The 17,339-nt window shown below is 38.7% G+C and overlaps 1 long non-coding RNA gene across 1 annotated transcript in view; it reads left to right on the top strand.

Moving 5' to 3' along the window:
- LOC141277950 (uncharacterized) overlaps nucleotides 1–17,339 on the top strand; it is a 54,770-nt gene that overhangs the window by 23,417 nt on the left and 14,014 nt on the right. Inside the window, exon 2 of the long non-coding RNA XR_012329922.1 lies at nucleotides 5,254–5,486. This is a non-coding gene — a long non-coding RNA (uncharacterized lncRNA). The remainder of the gene's footprint in view (nucleotides 1–5,253; nucleotides 5,487–17,339) is intronic.

Raw genomic sequence — 17,339 nt, 5'->3', positions numbered from 1 at the left:
AATGAGACATCAACTTTTGACTGTGAGTTTGGCAGAAATTCAAACAATTTTCTAATTATTTCTTAGTACAGTGAAACTCAGAACTTAGAACAGTGAAACTCAGAACAATGAAAACCTATTTCTAAAATCCATTAAAATAATTAATAGAATGTCTGGTATTGATCAGGGTGAAGATAGCTAAAAAACTGGTAGTAATCATTTCTGGAGTAGGGGCTTTTGATTCAGTCCTAGCCAGTCATCACTGAAATTTGTACTTCTGATTAGGGCAACTAAGTGTATATGCTGAAATACTGTGAAATAATTTACAGACAGCAATAACAAGTTTATAGTAGGAGTGAAACAGTTTATAGTAGATATAAAACAGAATTCAGAAGGAATAAAAGTGAAAGTTCCCTTTTCTCCCAGCTTTATCAGTTCCACTCCCCAAGGGTAACATTGTTTAACTTTTCTATTAGTATCTAGAAATTCTCAGTATGTATAAATACCTTTCAAGGTCTAGTCATGAAAATAGAAACCATACTAATATTTCAAACTACGTAGATTTACTTAATATAGGGAATTACCCACCCAGGACTCACAGCAGCTAACTAGCTGTGGTATTTTTGAGGTGGGACAGCTTGTGATAGGATGACCAAGACAAGGTGGAGGTTACAGCCAGAGTTGTGTTTTGCTGCTACAGAAATGCTGACAGAAAGTACAAACAGGAAGAAAATGCCTTTCCCAATTTGGAAACTCCTGCTAGTGTCTCTGGTTTGCAGAGCCTAGACAGAAGGCAGCCATCAAGGGAATCTGGGAAATTAGTTTGCTGAGTCACAGCCCCAGTATTAAAGAGTAGTAGAGAAGGGTAGGCCTGCTGCTGTGATACAAGTGTATAACTAGCAAAACATACATAAACACAACACATACACACACCCAAACACACTTACGTTTCTATGTGTCACATCAGAAATGGTAGGGGACCCAAATCATACCATCACATCTCTTTCTCTCTGGATTCTTTCAAGTGGAGGAAACAAGAAATGATCACCAGGTGAATCACAAATTGGATTTCTTAATTTGAGCAAGTACTCCTAAACCCTAAACATCAGTGCTTCTCATAAAACTGTGTCAGAAAATATGGCTTATATGTGAGGCTGAAGATAAGCTTAGTATCTCTCACCCAAAATATAAATATATTTATATTTATATTTTATAGTACCCTTCAGGTTTTCTTGGAGAGGTATGACCAACCCTGTTTTTGCCTGGATGGGGACCACAACTTTCTGCTGGGAGGATGGCCAAAGATGGATTAGACAATAGCCAGGGCACCTTGGCTTTCATTGCATTGGCCCATAAAGTTGGTAACAGGAAGGTCAAACCCCGACCCATCAGATTAACTATGATGTTAATTAAGCAGTTGAAGATAGGTTTGAGAGATTTGGAGTTTCCTGTGGATCAAGATGGATATATGGTAGGAAGTACAGGAATATTATTTCCCCCACTGTAATTATCTGTAACTTGATTTGTTTATTTAATAATGTATTTAATCTGTCTACTTTCATCTGTAGTGGTATAGTTCATATATAGATGTTTCATAAGATTTTTAACTTCTATTGACAGGTATTTTTATTTGTGTTAAATTTTACTCCTACAACAGTTTTAAGTGAAAATTCAGAATCAGTGTGTGTCTCGGGAGAGTAAAATTTCTAGAGGTGGACCTTCTGGGTCAAAGGGTAACTACATATTAATTTGTAATAAATATCACCAAATTTTACTTCAAAGAACTTGCACCAATCATTCTTATACCAACATTATATGAGAAGTCTTTTTTCCCTAATAGAATTAGCATCACACCTTTACATCCTTGCCAAAATGATAGGTGGAAGATAGTATATTATTTTAGCTTGAATTTTTCACTCATGAATGCTGTTGAGATTATTTTAAAATTATTTATTGGCTCCTTTTATTTGTTATCATTTTTTGTTTTTCTGAAAAGTCTTGCTCTTTTCCCATTTTTTCTGTTGGGTTGTTTTTTGTTTTTGTTTTTTTCTATATAGGCTTGAATTAGCTGTTACAGAGAGATTGCAGAAGACTACACAGAACTTCCATCTACCTTTTACCCATGTCTCCAGTTTCTTATAATTTACTTCTTTACTGTGTTTCCTCTCTCTCTTGCTCTTGCTCTTACTTTCTTGTCTCATATATATAACGTATACATAGGTTAATAGAAAGAAGATAATAGGATGAAAGAAAGGAAGGGAAGGAGAAATGGAGGGAGGGAAGAAGATAAAGATACATACAAGAAAAGGTATTCTTGTACATAAGTACAGTATAGTTATCAAAATCAGCACTTTTTTTTTTTTTTTTTTGCAGTACGCGGGCCCCTCACTGTTGTGGCCTCTCCCATTGCGGAGCACAGGCTCCAGACGCGCAGGCTCAGCAGCCATGGCTCACGGGCCTAGCCACTCCGCAGCATGTGGGATCCTCCCGGACCAGGGCACAAACCCGTGTCGCCTGCACCAGCAGGCGGACTCCCAACCACTGCGCCACCAGGGAAGCCCCAGCACTTTTAATATCGATACAATACTATTATCTAATTCATGGACCACATTCATCAACTGTTCCTTAATTGTCCTTTACATCTTTTTTCCCTGTCCTAACATATTCCATTCAGTTGCCATGTCTCTTTAATCTACAGCCTGGACCAGTTCCTTAGTCTTTTATTGTCTTTCATGACAAGAATATACTACAATTATTTTGTAGAAAATCCATCAATTTTCGTTTAGCTGTGACTTTATTTTTGGAATCAGTACCACAAAAGTGATCAATGTTATGTCCATCTCAGCACATATTATCAGTAGGTAAAGATGTCGGTCAGTCCTATTATTGGTTATGTTAACTTTGAACACTTACAGTGTTGTCTAATAGATGGCTCTACTGAAAAGTGACCATGTTTCTCTTTATAATTAATGTGAAATTTATGGAGAATTACTTTAAGACTATGTTATTACTCTTTTCCTCATCAATTTTTTACCCACTAATTTTAGGATTTATTGATAATCCTCCACTGAAAGAGTTGTTACAATGAAGACTGTCAAATGATGATTTTCTACCCATCATTCTATCCACATGTATTACTTGGCATTCTACTGTAATAAACAGATTTCCCCCTTCCCTTACTTCCTTTGTTTATTGTGTCAGTATGGACTCGTTGGCTTCCATATAATTAAAGGCTTATAGTCGATTACTCTAATTCACTTACTTTAATGCTAAATTGCCTTGGATTTGACCCACGGGAGCATCTTTAAGCTGGTATCTGTGTCATTTCAACATATCTCCATCATTATTTGAGCATTTCATTACTCTTTGGCACAAAATATTTCAGGCTTATCTTGTATTTTACCTGCTTGAGTCCTGTAATTAGCAGTTTCTTCAAGGATACCTGGTTTCTTTGAGCACACTGTGCTTTTTATAACACAAGATCTGGGGATGAAGTGTGTTTACTGCTACTGGGGTATAATTGCCTCCAGTCCCTCTCAGAAGGCTGAACTAGATAATACATTTATCTATATCTTTACCTGGAGGGAGACAGTTCTCCATGCATCTCTTACATTTCTGTACATCTTACATGCAGAAGCACTGACAGGTACTATTCTAGAACATCCTCAAGGATGTTTGCGTAGTGCACTGACTTGGAAGATAAAATGTCACACTCCAGAACAGAAGACAGGTTTGTTTACTGTCCAATATAATAAAGACAGTGTCTTCCTTAGGGGCAGAAATTGGGCAGGTTTGCTACCCTACCATGAAAGATTTGGTTTCCCAAAGCATAGAGTTCCTCAGTTATGATGTAAAAGTACTATATGTGCAGTATCCCCAGGACCCCTCTGCCTTACCCCACTGAGATTTTACAGTAAGTTAAATTGACAAGAACTTGAAACTCATGCTCCTTGCTGTGCTATAAGTAATAAATTCCTTTTTCTGAACCAGGCATCATATTATCTTCTGCCAGCATCCTTGAAACTGTGGCAGGCTAACTTGTTAAGTTGCATGTAGGGTAAAATCTTAGACCTATCACATTTCTGGACAGTTTTTGGTGACAAAGATGGCGTGCTGACAGGGACATAGTTTTCTGGAATAAAAGAACAAAAGCCCCCACAGGCCAGCTTACAGGATACTAGAAGACTCACCTGGGTCCATTACTGAATGGTCTTGCCCAAGTAGTAGACAAGAAGGGACTAAGGGTTCCCCTCTGTCCTACCTTTAAAGTGTGTTTAGAGGCTGAGTAGCAAAAGTTAGGATTCAAACAAGTCAATCAAATGCTACTTTAATTGTTGCTCATTCTCCTCCAAAGTAGGATGTGGAAGGATGTTATTATGATAATGGAGGCTGAAAGACCTGTAGCCCCAGCCAAAATGCAGTGCAGCTGTAGCTGCTGAGTCAAAGCATTCTAAGAGTGGAAATAAAGGATGTCCACAATGAAGATTTAGACATTAGATGGGCCAAAAACATTAGAAGTTAATTTGGTTGAGCCGTAAGCAGAGTGGGTCTGGATTTAGTGCCTCTGTTCTCTGGTGTCCAAAGATTTCACTGTATAGATGATACCTTGTTAGTTGGCATATCAGAAGCCACAGTCTCATGGCTCCGACTGACATTAGCACATTTCCACTAGCAGGGTTGTCTGATTAACCGTGACAAAATCCAGAGGGCTTCTCAACAAGCAAAACTGTTTAGGATTCTGTGAGGATTCACAAAGCTCAATCTTTCTGTCAAACAAGGAAAAACTGCTGCCTCCTTGACCCCCAAACACACAAGAAGGAGGTTTAGCACCATACTGAACTCTTTGAATATTGGAGAGAGTTATGTGCTTCTTTGAGGAACCTTATTTTTTCTTTATATTGGATAATCTGAAATCAGCATCCTTTGAGTGAGACTTGCTATGGCCTGAATGTTTGTGTTCCCCTAAAATTCATATGTTGAAATCCTAACGCCCAAAGATGATGGTTTTAGGAGGTGGGGCCTTTAAAAGATGCTTTTAGGGATAGAGCCCTCATTATTGGGATTCGTGCCTTATAAAAGAGGCTCCAGAGATATTCCTAGCTCCCTCTACCATGTGATGACACAGTGAGAAGGCACTGGCTATGAACCAGGAAGCAGGCTCTCAGCAGACATTGAATCTGCTGGAGACTTGATCTTAGATTTCCCAGCCTTCAGAACTGTGAGAAGTAAATCTCTGTTTTTATAAGTTACCCAGTCTATGGTATTTTGTTTTAGCAGCCCAAATGGACTAAGACAAGACCCAAACCAAAAGGCTGTCTTGGAAACTTGCCAGCAAGCTGTTCCACACTCTCTACCTTTGGGCTCACACAGCCATGAACCTTTTGAGTTACCAGCCTCTGTGACTGATGATACTGCAAATGGAGCCTCCTGCAAAGGGAGGCAGCTTCTACTCAAGAGGCCCTACCCCTTGAGGCTTCAGATTCATCATCTCCCCAACATGACTACAGGTATACTCCTTTTGAAAAGCAAGTATTAGTTTGCTGCTGACTCTTGGCTAAACTAAACAGTTGACCCGTGAAGATGTGACTCTCCAGAATGATTTTCCCTTTTGAGGATGGGAAAACTTGGACATAGCAAATAATAAGAGGGAATGGCCCAATAAGCCTCACCCTCACTTGTCAAATGTACATGGTATATTCAAGAATACCACCAGCCTTGTTCCTGATCTTAGAGGGAATGATTTCAGCTTTTCACCATTGAGGATGATGTTAGCTGTAAGTTTGTCATATATGGCCTGTATTATGTTGAGGTATGTTCCCTCTATGCCCACTTTCTGAAGAGATTTTTATCATAAATGGACATTGAATTTTATCAAAAGCTTTTTCTACATCTTTTGAGATGATCATATGATTTCTATTCTTCAATTTGTTAATGTGGTGTATCACATTGACTGATAATCAGGTATTCAAAAATCCTTGCATCCCTGTGACAAATCCTGCTTGATCATGGTGTATGATCCTTTTAATGTATTTGTTGGAGTCACCTTGCTAATATTTTGTTAAGGATTTTTGAATCTATATTCATCAGTGAGATTGGCCTGTAATTTTATTTTGTGGTATGTTTGGTTTTGGTATCAGAGTGATATTGGCCTCATGGAATGAGTTAGGGAGTGTTCCTTCCTCTGCAAATTTTTGGAATAGTTTCAGAAGAATAGAGGTTAACTCTTCTCTAAATGCTTGATAGAATTCACCTGTGAAGCCAACTGGTCCTAGACTTTTGTTTGTTGGGAATTTTTTAGGTACTGATTCAATTTCAGTACTGGTAATTTGTCTGTTCATATTTTCTGTTTCTTCTTGGTTCAGTCTTGGGAGATTGTGCCTTCCTAAGACATTGTCCATTTCTTCTACATTGCTTATTTTACTGGTATACAGTTGCTTGCAGTAGTCTCTTATAGTCCTTTTAATTTCTGTGGTGTTGGTTATAACTTCCCCTTTTAATTTCTAATTTTATTGATTTAGGCCCACTCCCTTTTTTCTTGATGAGTCTAGCTAAAGGTTTATCAATTTTCTTTATCCTTTCAAAGAACCACACTTAGTTACCTTGAGCTTTTCTATTGTATTTTTAGTCACTGTTTCATTTATTTTTGCTCTGATTTTTATGATTTCTTTCCTTCTACTACCCTTAGGTTTTGTTTGTACTTATTTCTCTGGTGCCTTTAGGTGTAAGGTTAGCTTGTTTATTTGAGATTTTTCTTGTTTCCTGAGGTAAGCTTGTATTGCTATAAGCTTCCTTCTTAGAAGTGCTTTTGCTGGGTCCCATAAGTTTTGGATCATCGCATTTTCATTTTCATTTTTCTTTTAGTATTTTTTGATTCCCTCTTTGAAATCTTCAGTGATTCACTGGTTATTTAGTAGCATATTGTTTAACCTCCACATGTTTCTGTTTTTTGCAGTTTTTTGCCTGTAGTTGATTTCTAGTCTCATAGCATTGTGGTCAGAAAATATGCTTAATATGATTTCAATTTTCTTAAATTTACTGAGGCTTGTTTTGTGGCCTAGCATGTGATCTATCCTGGAAAATGTTCCACATGCACTTGAAAAGAATGTGTATTCTTAAAAAAAAAATGTGTATTCTGCTACTTTCAGATAGAATGCTGTATTTATATAGGTGGGTGGTAAGAGAATGCCCACTCTCACCACTTTTATTCAACACATTTTGGAGGTCCTAGCCGTGGCAATCAGAGAACAAAAAGAGATAAAAGAAGTCCAAATTGTAAAAGAAGAAATAAAACTGTCACTGTTTGCAAATGATATGATACTATACCTGGAAAACCCTAAAGACAACACTAGAAAACAACAAAATTAATAGACAGATTATACAGATTCAATGCATTCCTTATCAAATTGTCAATGGCATTTTTCACAGAACTACAACTAATAATTTTGAAAATTGTATGGAAACACAAAAGACCCTAAATACCCAAACCAATCCTGAGAAAGAACAGGGGGGGAGGAATCATGCTCCTTGACTGCAGACTGTACTACAAAGCTACAGTAATCAGAACACTATGGTACTGGCACAAAAACAGACATGTATATCAATGGAACAAGAGAGAAAGCCCATGCACTTATGGTCAATTAATCTATGACCAAGAAGGCAAGAATATGCAGTGGAGAAAAGACAGTATCTTCAATAAGTGGTGCTGGGAAAACTGGACAGCTACATGTAAAAGAATGAAATTAGAACATTCTCTAACACCATATACAAAAATAAACTCAAAATGGATTAAATACCTAAATGTAAGACTGGAGACTCTAAAACTCCTAGAGGAAAACATAGGCAGAACACTCTATGACATAAATCGTAGCAATAATGTTCAGCAGAAGCAAACAAAACTACAATCCTGCAGCCTGTGGAACAAAAACCATATTCACAGAAAGATACACAAGATGCAAAGTCAGAGGGCTATGTACCAGAAAAGGGACATGATAAAACCCCAGAAAAACAACTAAAGGAAGTGGAGATAGGCAACCTTCCAGAAAAAGAATTCAGAATAATGATAGTGAAGATGATCCAGGACCTTGGAAAAAGAATGGAGGCAAAGATCGAGAAGATGCAAGAAATGTTTAACAAAGATCTAGAAGAATTAAAGAACAAACAGAGATGAACAATACAATAACTGAAATGAAAACTACACTAGAAGGAATCAATAGCAGAATAACTGAGGCCGAAGAACAGATAAGTGACCTAGAAGACAGAATGGTGGAATTCACTGTTGTGGAACAGAATAAGGAAAAAAGGATGAAAAGAAATGAAGACACCCTAAGAGACCTGTGGGACAACATTAAACACAACAACATTCGCATTATAGGGGTCCCGGAAGGAGAAGAGAGAGAGAAAGGACCCGAGAAAATATCTGAAGAGATTATAGTCGAAAACTTCCCTAACATGGGAAAGAAAATAGCCACCAAGTCCAGGAAGGGCAGAGAGTTCCCATACAGGATAAACCCAAGGAGAAACACGCCAAGACACAAGTAATCAAATTGGCAAAAACTAAAGACAAAGAAAAATTATTGAAAGCAACAAGGGAAAAATGACAACATACAAGGGGACTTCCATAGGTTAACAGCTGATTTCTCAGCAGAAACTCTACAAGCCAGAAGGGAGTGGCATGATATACTTAAAGTGATGAAAGGGAAGAACCTACAACCAAGATTACTCTACCTGGCAAGGATCTCATTCAGATTCGATGGAGAAATCAAAAGCTTTACAGATAAGCAAAACCTAAGAGAACTCAGCACCACCAAACCAGCTCTACAACAAATGCTAAAGGAACTTCTCTAAGTGGGAAACACAAGAGAAGAAAAGGACCTACAAAAACAAACCCAAAACAATTAAGAAAATGGTCATAGGAACATACATATTGATAATTACCTTAAATGTGAATGGATTAAATGCTCCAACCAAAAGACACAGGCTTGCTGAATGGATACAAAAACATATATATGCTGTCTAAAAGACACACACTTCAGATGTAGGGACACATTCAGACTGAAAGTGAGGGGATGGAAAAAGATATTCAATGCTAGTGGAAATCAAAAGAAAGCTGCAATAGCAATACTCATAAGATAAAATAGACTTTGAAATAAAGAATGTTACAACAGACAAGGAAGGACACTACATAATGATCAAGGGATCAATCCAGAAGAAGAAGATATAACAATTATAAATATATATGCACCCAGCATACGAGCACCTCAATATATAAGGCAACAGCTAACAGCTATAAAAGAGAAAATTGACAGTAAAATAATAGTGGGGGATATTAACACCTCACTTACACCAATGGACAGATCATCCAAAATAAAAATAAATAAGGAAACAGAAGCTTTAAATGACACAATAGACCAGATAGATTTAATTGATATAGGACATTCCATCCAAAAACAGCAGATTACACTTTCTTCTCAAGTGCACATGGAACATTCTCCAGGATACATCACATCTTGGGTCACAAATCAAGACTCGGAAAATTTAAGAAATTGAAATTATATCAAGCATCTTTTTCTGATCACAATACTATGAGATTAGAAATGAATTACAGGGAAAAAAAGTAAAAAAAAAAAACAAATGGAGGCTAAACAATACACTACTTAATAATGAAGTGATCACTGAAGAAATCAAAGAGGAAATGAAAAAATACCTAGAAACAAATGACAATGGAGACACGATGACCCAAATCTATGGGATGCAGCAAAAGCAGTTCTAATAGGGAAGTTTATAGCAATACAATCCTACCTTAAGAAACAGAAAACATCACGAATAAACAACCTAACTTTGCACCTAAAGTAATCAGAGAAAGAAGAACAAAAAAACCCCAAAGTTATCAGAAGGAAAGAAATCAGATCAGAAATAAATGAAAAAGAAATGAAGGAAACGATAGCAAAGATCAATAAAACTAAAAGCTGGTTCTTTGAGAAGATAAACAAAATTGATAAACCATTAGCCAGACTCATCAAGAAAAAAAGGGAGAAGACTCAAATCAATAGAATTAGAAATGAAAAAGGAGAAGTAACAACTGACACTGCAGACATACAAAAGATCATGAGAGACTACTACAAGCAACTCTATGCCAATAAAATGGACAATCTGGAAGAAATGGACAAATTCTTAGAAATGCACAACCTGCCAAGACTGAATCAGGAAGAAATAGAAAATATGAACAGACCAATCACAAGCACTGAAATTGAAACTGTGATTAAAAATCTTGCAACAAACAAAAGCCCAGGACCAGAAGGCTTCACAGGCGAATTCTATCAAACATTTAGAGAAGAGCTAACACCTATCCTTCTCAACTTCTTCCAAAATATAGCAGAGGGAGGAACACTCCCAAAATCATTCTACGAGGCCACCATCACCCTGATACCAAAACCAGGCAAGGATGTCACAAAGAAAGAAAACTACAGGCCAATATCACTGATGAACATAGATGCAAAAACCCTCAACAAAATACTAGCAAACAGAATCCAACAGCACATTAAAAGAATCATACACCATGATCAAGTAGGGTTTATTCCAGGAATGCAAAGATTCTTCAATGTATGCAAATCAATCAACGTGATAAACCATATTAACAAATTGAAGGAGAAAAACCATATGATCATCTCAATAAATGCAGAGAAAGCTTTCGACAAAATTCAACACCCATTTATGATAAAACCCCTGCAGAAAGTAGGCATAGAGAGAACTTTCCTCAACATAATAAAGGCCATATATGACAAACCCACAGCTAACATTGTCCTCAATGGTGAAAAACTGAAAGCATTTCCACTAAGATCAGGAACAAGACAAAGTTGCCCACTCTCACCACTCTTATTCAACATAGTTTTGGAAGTTTTAGCCACAGCAATCAGAGAAGAGAAGGAAATAAAAGGAATCCAAATTGGAAAAGAAGAAGTAAAGCTGTCACTGTTTGCAGATGACATAATACTATACATAGAGAATCCTAAAGATGCTACCAGAAAACTACTAGAGCTAATCAATGAATTTGGTAAAGTAGTAGGATACGAAATTAATGCACAGAAATCTCTGGCATTTCTATACACTAATGATGAAAAATCTGAAAGTGAAATCAAGAAAACACTCCCATTTACCATTGGAACAAAAAGAATAAAATATCTAGGAATAAACTTACCTAAGGAGACAAAAGACCTGTATGCAGAAAATTATAAGACACTGATGAAAGAAATTAAAGATGATACAAACAGATGGAGAGATATACCATGTTCTTGGATTGGAAGAATCAACATTGTGAAAATGACTCTACTACCCAAAGCAATCTACAGATTCAGTGCAATCCCTATCAAACTACCACTGGCGTTTTTCACCGAAATAGAACAAGAAATTTCACAATTTGTATGGAAACACAAAAGACCCCGAATAGCCAAAGCAATCTTGAGAACGAAAAATGGAGCTGGAGGAATCAGGCTCCCTGACTTCAGACTGTACTACAAAGCTACAGTAATCAAGACAGTATGGTACTGGCAGAAAAACAGAAAGATAGATCAATGGAACAGGATAGAAAGCCCAGAGATAAACCCACACACATATGGTCACCTTACCTTTGATAAAGGAGGCAGGAATGTACAATGGAGAAAGGACAGCCTATTCAAATAAGTGGTGCTGGGAAAACTGGACAGGTACATGGAAAAGTATGAGATTAGATCACTCCCTAACACCATACACAAAAATAAGCTCAAAATGGATTAAAGACCTAAATGTAAAGCCAGAAACTTATCAAACTCTTAGAGGAAAACATAGGCAGGATACTCTATGACATAAATCACGGCAAGATCCTTTTTGACCCACCTCCTAGAGAAATGGAAATAAAAACAAAAATAAACAAATGGGACCTAATGAAACTTCAAAGCTTTTGCACAGCAAAGGAAACCATAAACAAGACCAAAAGACAACCCTCAGAATGGGAGAGAATATTTGCAAATGAAGCAACTGACAGAGGATTAATCTCCAAAATTTATAAGCAGCTCATGCAGCTCAATAACAAAAAAACAAACAACCCAATCCCAAAATGGGCAGAAGACCTAAATAGACATTTCTCCAAAGAAGATATACAGACTGCCAACAAACACATGAAAGAATGCTCAACATCACTAATCATTAGAGAAATGCAAATCAAAACTACAATGAGATATCATCTCACACCAGTCAGAATGGCCATCATAAAAATCTAGAAACAATAAATGCTGGACAGGATGTGGAGAAAAGGGAACCCTCTTGCACTGTTGGTGGGAATGTAAATTGATACAGCCACTGTGGAGAACACTATGGAGGTTCCTTAAAAAACTACAAATAGGGCTTCCCTGGTGGCGCAGTGGTTGAGAATCTGCCTGCTAATGCAGGGGACACGGGTTCGAGCCCTGGTCTGGGAGGATCCCACATGCCGCGGAGCAACTAGGCCCGTGAGCCACAACTACTGAGCCTGCGTGTCTGGAGCCTGTGCTCCGCAACAAGAGAGGCCGCGATAGTGAGAGGCCCATGCACCGCGATGAAGAGTGGCCCCCGCTTGCCACAACTGGAGAAAGCCCTCGCACGGAAACGAAGACCCAACACAGCAAAAATAAATAAATAAATTACTAAACTCCTACCCCCAACATCTAAAAAAGAGACTGCAAGGTCAATACAAGCAACAAAATGCCTCCTATAAAAAAAAAAGAAAAAAAAAACTACAAATAGAACTACCATATGACCCAGCAATCCCACTACTGGGCATATACCCTGAGAAAACCATAATTCAAAAAGAGTCATGTACTAAAATGTTCATTGCAGCTCTATTTACAATAGCCCGGAGATGGAAACAACCTAAGTGTCCATCGTCGGATGAATGGATAAAGAAAATGTGGCACGTATATACAATGGAATATTACTCAGCCATAAAAAGAAACGAAATTGAGCTATTTGTAATGAGGTGGATAGACCTAGAGTCTGTCATACAGAGTGAAGTAAGTCAGAAAGAGAAAGACAAATACCGTATGCTAACACATATATATGGAATTTAAGGGAAAAAATGTCATGAAGAACGTAGGGGTAAGACAGGAATAAAGACACAGACCTACTAGAGAATGGACTTGAGGATATGGGGAGGGGGAAGAGTAAGCTGTGACAAAGCGAGAGAGAGGCATGGACATATGTACACTACCAAACGTAAAATAGATAGCTAGTGGGAAGCAGCCGCATAGCACAGGGAGATCGGCTTGGTGCTTTGTGACCACCTGGAGGGGTGGGACAGGTAGGGTCGGAAGGAGGGAGACGCAAGAGGGAAGAGATATGGGAACATATGTATATGTATAACTGATTCACTTTGTTATAAAGCAGAAACTAACACACCATTGTAAAGCAATTATACTCCATAAAAAAAAAGATGTGGGGGGTGTGTGTGTGTGTATATATATATATATGTATATATACATGTATATATACGTATAATGTAATCTTACTTAGCCATAAAAAAAGAATGAAATTTTGCCATTTGCAGCAACATGGATGGACTTGGAAGGCCTTATGTTAAGTGAAATAAATCGGACAGAGAAAGACAAATACTTTATGATAGCACGTATATGTGGATTCTACAAAATACAATGAACTAGTGAATAAAACAAAAAAAGAAGCAGACTCACAAATATAGAAAACAAACAGGTGGTTACCAGTGGGGAGAGGCGAGGGGCAATAGGGGTGAGGGCGTGGGAAGTACAAACTGTTGGGTGTATAACAGGCTCAAAAACACAGTGTCAGGAGTAAAAGCAGGGTACTGCACATGCCCCCTACACTCAACACCACAAAGGGGTGGGCAGACCACCTAAGCCACCCCTTTAGCCCCACCCATGGACACATCCCTACGCTCTCCCCATATAAGGAATCAGCTGGCCCCCACCCTAGGGGTTCAAGCGAGCGAGGGAACTTGTTTTCGCTCCCCCCTGCTAATAAAGTCTTGCCTGAATTTCTTGTCTGGCCTCTTATCAATATCTGTTGATTAAGGAAGGCCAAGAACCCCAGTTGGTAACAAAAAGACACACCTGTGATTTTCCTAACTCTTCTCAGCCTCCCTTTATTCATTCTTCCTCACCTTCCCATCTCAAATTGTTGGAGTATCTCAAAAGGCTCAGTCTTCACACCTTTTTTACCTATTCACAACCAAGAGAGTCCCTAGGTGATGCCATCCAGTTCCATGGATTTAAATAGCTTCTATAACCTAACAACTTCCAAATGTACATTCTCAGTGGGAAACATCCCACTGAAGTGAAGACCTGCCCTCCTACTTCACATCTCCACTTGAAAGTTTAACAGGTATATATAAATTAACATGAAAAAATTCTTGATTTTTTACCCCAACACTCTTTCTGCCCCAATCTGCTGCTAATCAATCTTCCACATCCCAATTAAGGTCAAATACTTTCATCCAATTACTCAAGCCAGCGTCTCTGGAGTCATCTTTAGCTCCTCTAATTCCTATCTCACATCTAATCCATCACTGAGTTCTGTCAAAATATTTCTTAAATCTGACAATTTCGGACTATATCTTCTTCTAATATTCTAGTCTAGGCCCCCATCATCTCTTTTCTGCACAACTGCCATTGCAATACCCACGTGTTACATAATAAAGAATTTGTCTGGTCTTGGTCCTGGGTTCTTGGGAGGGAGCTACTCACTTGGAATTTCCTGAGTGACAGGAGCATCTTTGTTATTGGGACCACAGCTGAGTTTATGCTAATGAGATGACTCACTGTGGGTCCCTAGATAGTCACAGGATAGAGGCTGGTCATGCGGGGATGGTCAACCATGTGACTAGAGGGTTGGGACCTTGAGCCATGTGATAGCCACCTGACCTCCTGACCTCCAAGGAGGAAAGTGAGGCAGGAGATTGAGTTCAGTCACACAGCCAATGATCCAATCAACCATAGATGATGAAAATCCCAATAATAGAATCCCAATAAAAAACTCTGGATGAGCTTCCTGGTTGGTGAACACATCAATGTGCTGGGATGGTGGCATACCCTGATTCCACAGGGAGAAAACAAGGAAACTCTGCCTTTGGGACCCTCCCCAGACCTTGCCCTAAGGGCCTGTTCTTTCAGCTGTTCCCAATTCATAACCATTATGATAAAACACTAATCCTAAGTATAGTGCTTTCCTGAGTTCTGAGTCATTCTACTGAATTACTGAACCTGTTTTCGCTCAGGAACTACCTGTTTTCGCTCGGGGCTATCAGGAACCACTGAATTTGTAACCAGTTGATCAGAAGCACAGGTGGCCTAATATCGCACAGCTTTCAGCTGGTGTCTGATGAGGGGAGTTTTACGGAGAACTGTGCACTTAATCTATGAAGTCTGTACTAATGCTACATAGTTAGTGTCAACATGGCACTGTACTACCGACCACTCATTACCATGGTATCTACACTCCTAGCTAAATATCTTCATTTCTGCACTAGATCCCAACCATCTTATATACTGAAGGGCAGTGATTCATCAAAAATCTTGCTCACCACACTGCATGATTCATCATAAAAAATGCTATCATTTCTCCCATCTTATTACCAAATTTCTCTAGACCTTACTTCCCCATGTTCTTATCCCGTTTCTTTGTTCTCACCTGCAGTAAAATTTCTCAAACAAGTCGTCTGTGCTTGCTGCTCTTTCCACTTTCTCTCAGACCCATTCCAACCATCACGGACATCCATGTTACTAAATGCAACGTTTAGCTCTCTGTTCTCATCTTATTTCATGAGCAAAATTGGACACCGTTGATCACATTTTCCTTCTCTTCCCTTAAACCTGGTTTTCCTTTTACCTCACTGAGAACCCTTCTCAGTCTCCTGTATTGGTCCCTCCTGTACACCCCAACCCTCTGAACTTGGAGTACCCCCAGGGCACAGTGTTTGATCTACTCTACCTACATTAACTTCTATCCACAAGCTTAATGCAAGCATGGTGACCGCTGCTAAAGTAGAAGACCTAAAGAGAATATAAAGTTTCCTAACATACTATACAGAACGTCCAAGATAAAATAAACATTCACTTGTTACAAGAATCAGGAAACAGCAACTTGAATTAGGAAAGACTATCAAGTGACATTAGCAAAGATTTTAAAGGAACCATCATAAAAGTGCCTCAAAGAGCAATAAACAAATGAAAATTTAGAAAAATCTCACCAGAGCCCCCCCAAAAACAAAAAAAGTGACATCAGTGAAATGGCAGAGTAAGAATCTCCAAAACCTTCTCCATTAACGCAATGAAAACACTGGCAAAAGTTGTCAAATCTATTTTTTCAGAACTTTGGAAATTAAAAAAGGCCTGCAGTGATGTTGGGAACATTTATGTAAGGAGAATGACTGAATCTCGGTTAAAGCAGAAAGCTTGGTGGCATTTTTAGCCTACCTGTTCCCACGACTCGACCCACACTCCTTGGTAAACATGAAAACCAGCAGTCTAAAATCATGATATAAAGCAGTAGCCGCTGGAAGGGGCATAATGGGGTGGAGCTCCTTGAAGTCTTATTCCCTGAGAATTTTCATTATTTGACCAGTCTGGTGGTTCCCTGGAAGACCCACTCACAAGGCTGTCTTTAGTTTTCCTGACTTGGAGTTCAACTAGTGCAAACAGACTTCTCCCTGGAAGTGTTTGCTGAAAAACTTCAGAGGCCATTGTTTAACATCATACTGCCTGAGGTGGTAGAAAACAGGGCAAGGAATAGTCTAAGCAAAAAACTCAAAGGAAAATATGAGGCATAAGGTGTCCATAGCGGACTCTGAAAAGCTCAAACATATTCCTGACACTCTGGAAGGACATGCACATGAGCAGAACTGTCCACGTGCCCAGAGCAGCGCGTAAGCTCAGGAGAGATCTGAGAAGGCCCTAAACACTCACCTGTGGCTAACCTTGAGGCTCTGAGCAAGCAAGAAGTAACAGCTTAAGGCGAAGTGTAACCTGCCTGGGTACTGAAGGCATACCCAATCAAGCACACAGAGCCCCTTGACAAACACTGGGAAACTTACTGCTTCCAGGTGTTTAAGAAAACCTCTGCCCAATAAAAACAAAAACAGCCCCATTTAAAAATGGGCAAAGGACTTGAATAGACATTTCCCCAAAGAAGATATACAGATAAACAATAATCCACTGTATGAACGAATGTCCTGCATCATTAGTCATTACGGAAATGCAAATCAAAACCACAGTGAGATACCACTTCACACCCACTAGTAAGGGTTTAATTTAAAAACAAAAGTGGACAATGAAAACTGTTGGCAAGAATGGAAAAATCAGAAGCCTCATATATTGCTGGTGGGA

This window comes from Tursiops truncatus, chromosome 2 (assembly GCF_011762595.2).
Source record: "Tursiops truncatus isolate mTurTru1 chromosome 2, mTurTru1.mat.Y, whole genome shotgun sequence".
Taxonomy (NCBI): Eukaryota; Metazoa; Chordata; class Mammalia; order Artiodactyla; family Delphinidae; genus Tursiops; species Tursiops truncatus.
Note: the sequence above shows the minus strand (reverse complement) of the source record. Positions and strands in the feature narration are given on the sequence as shown.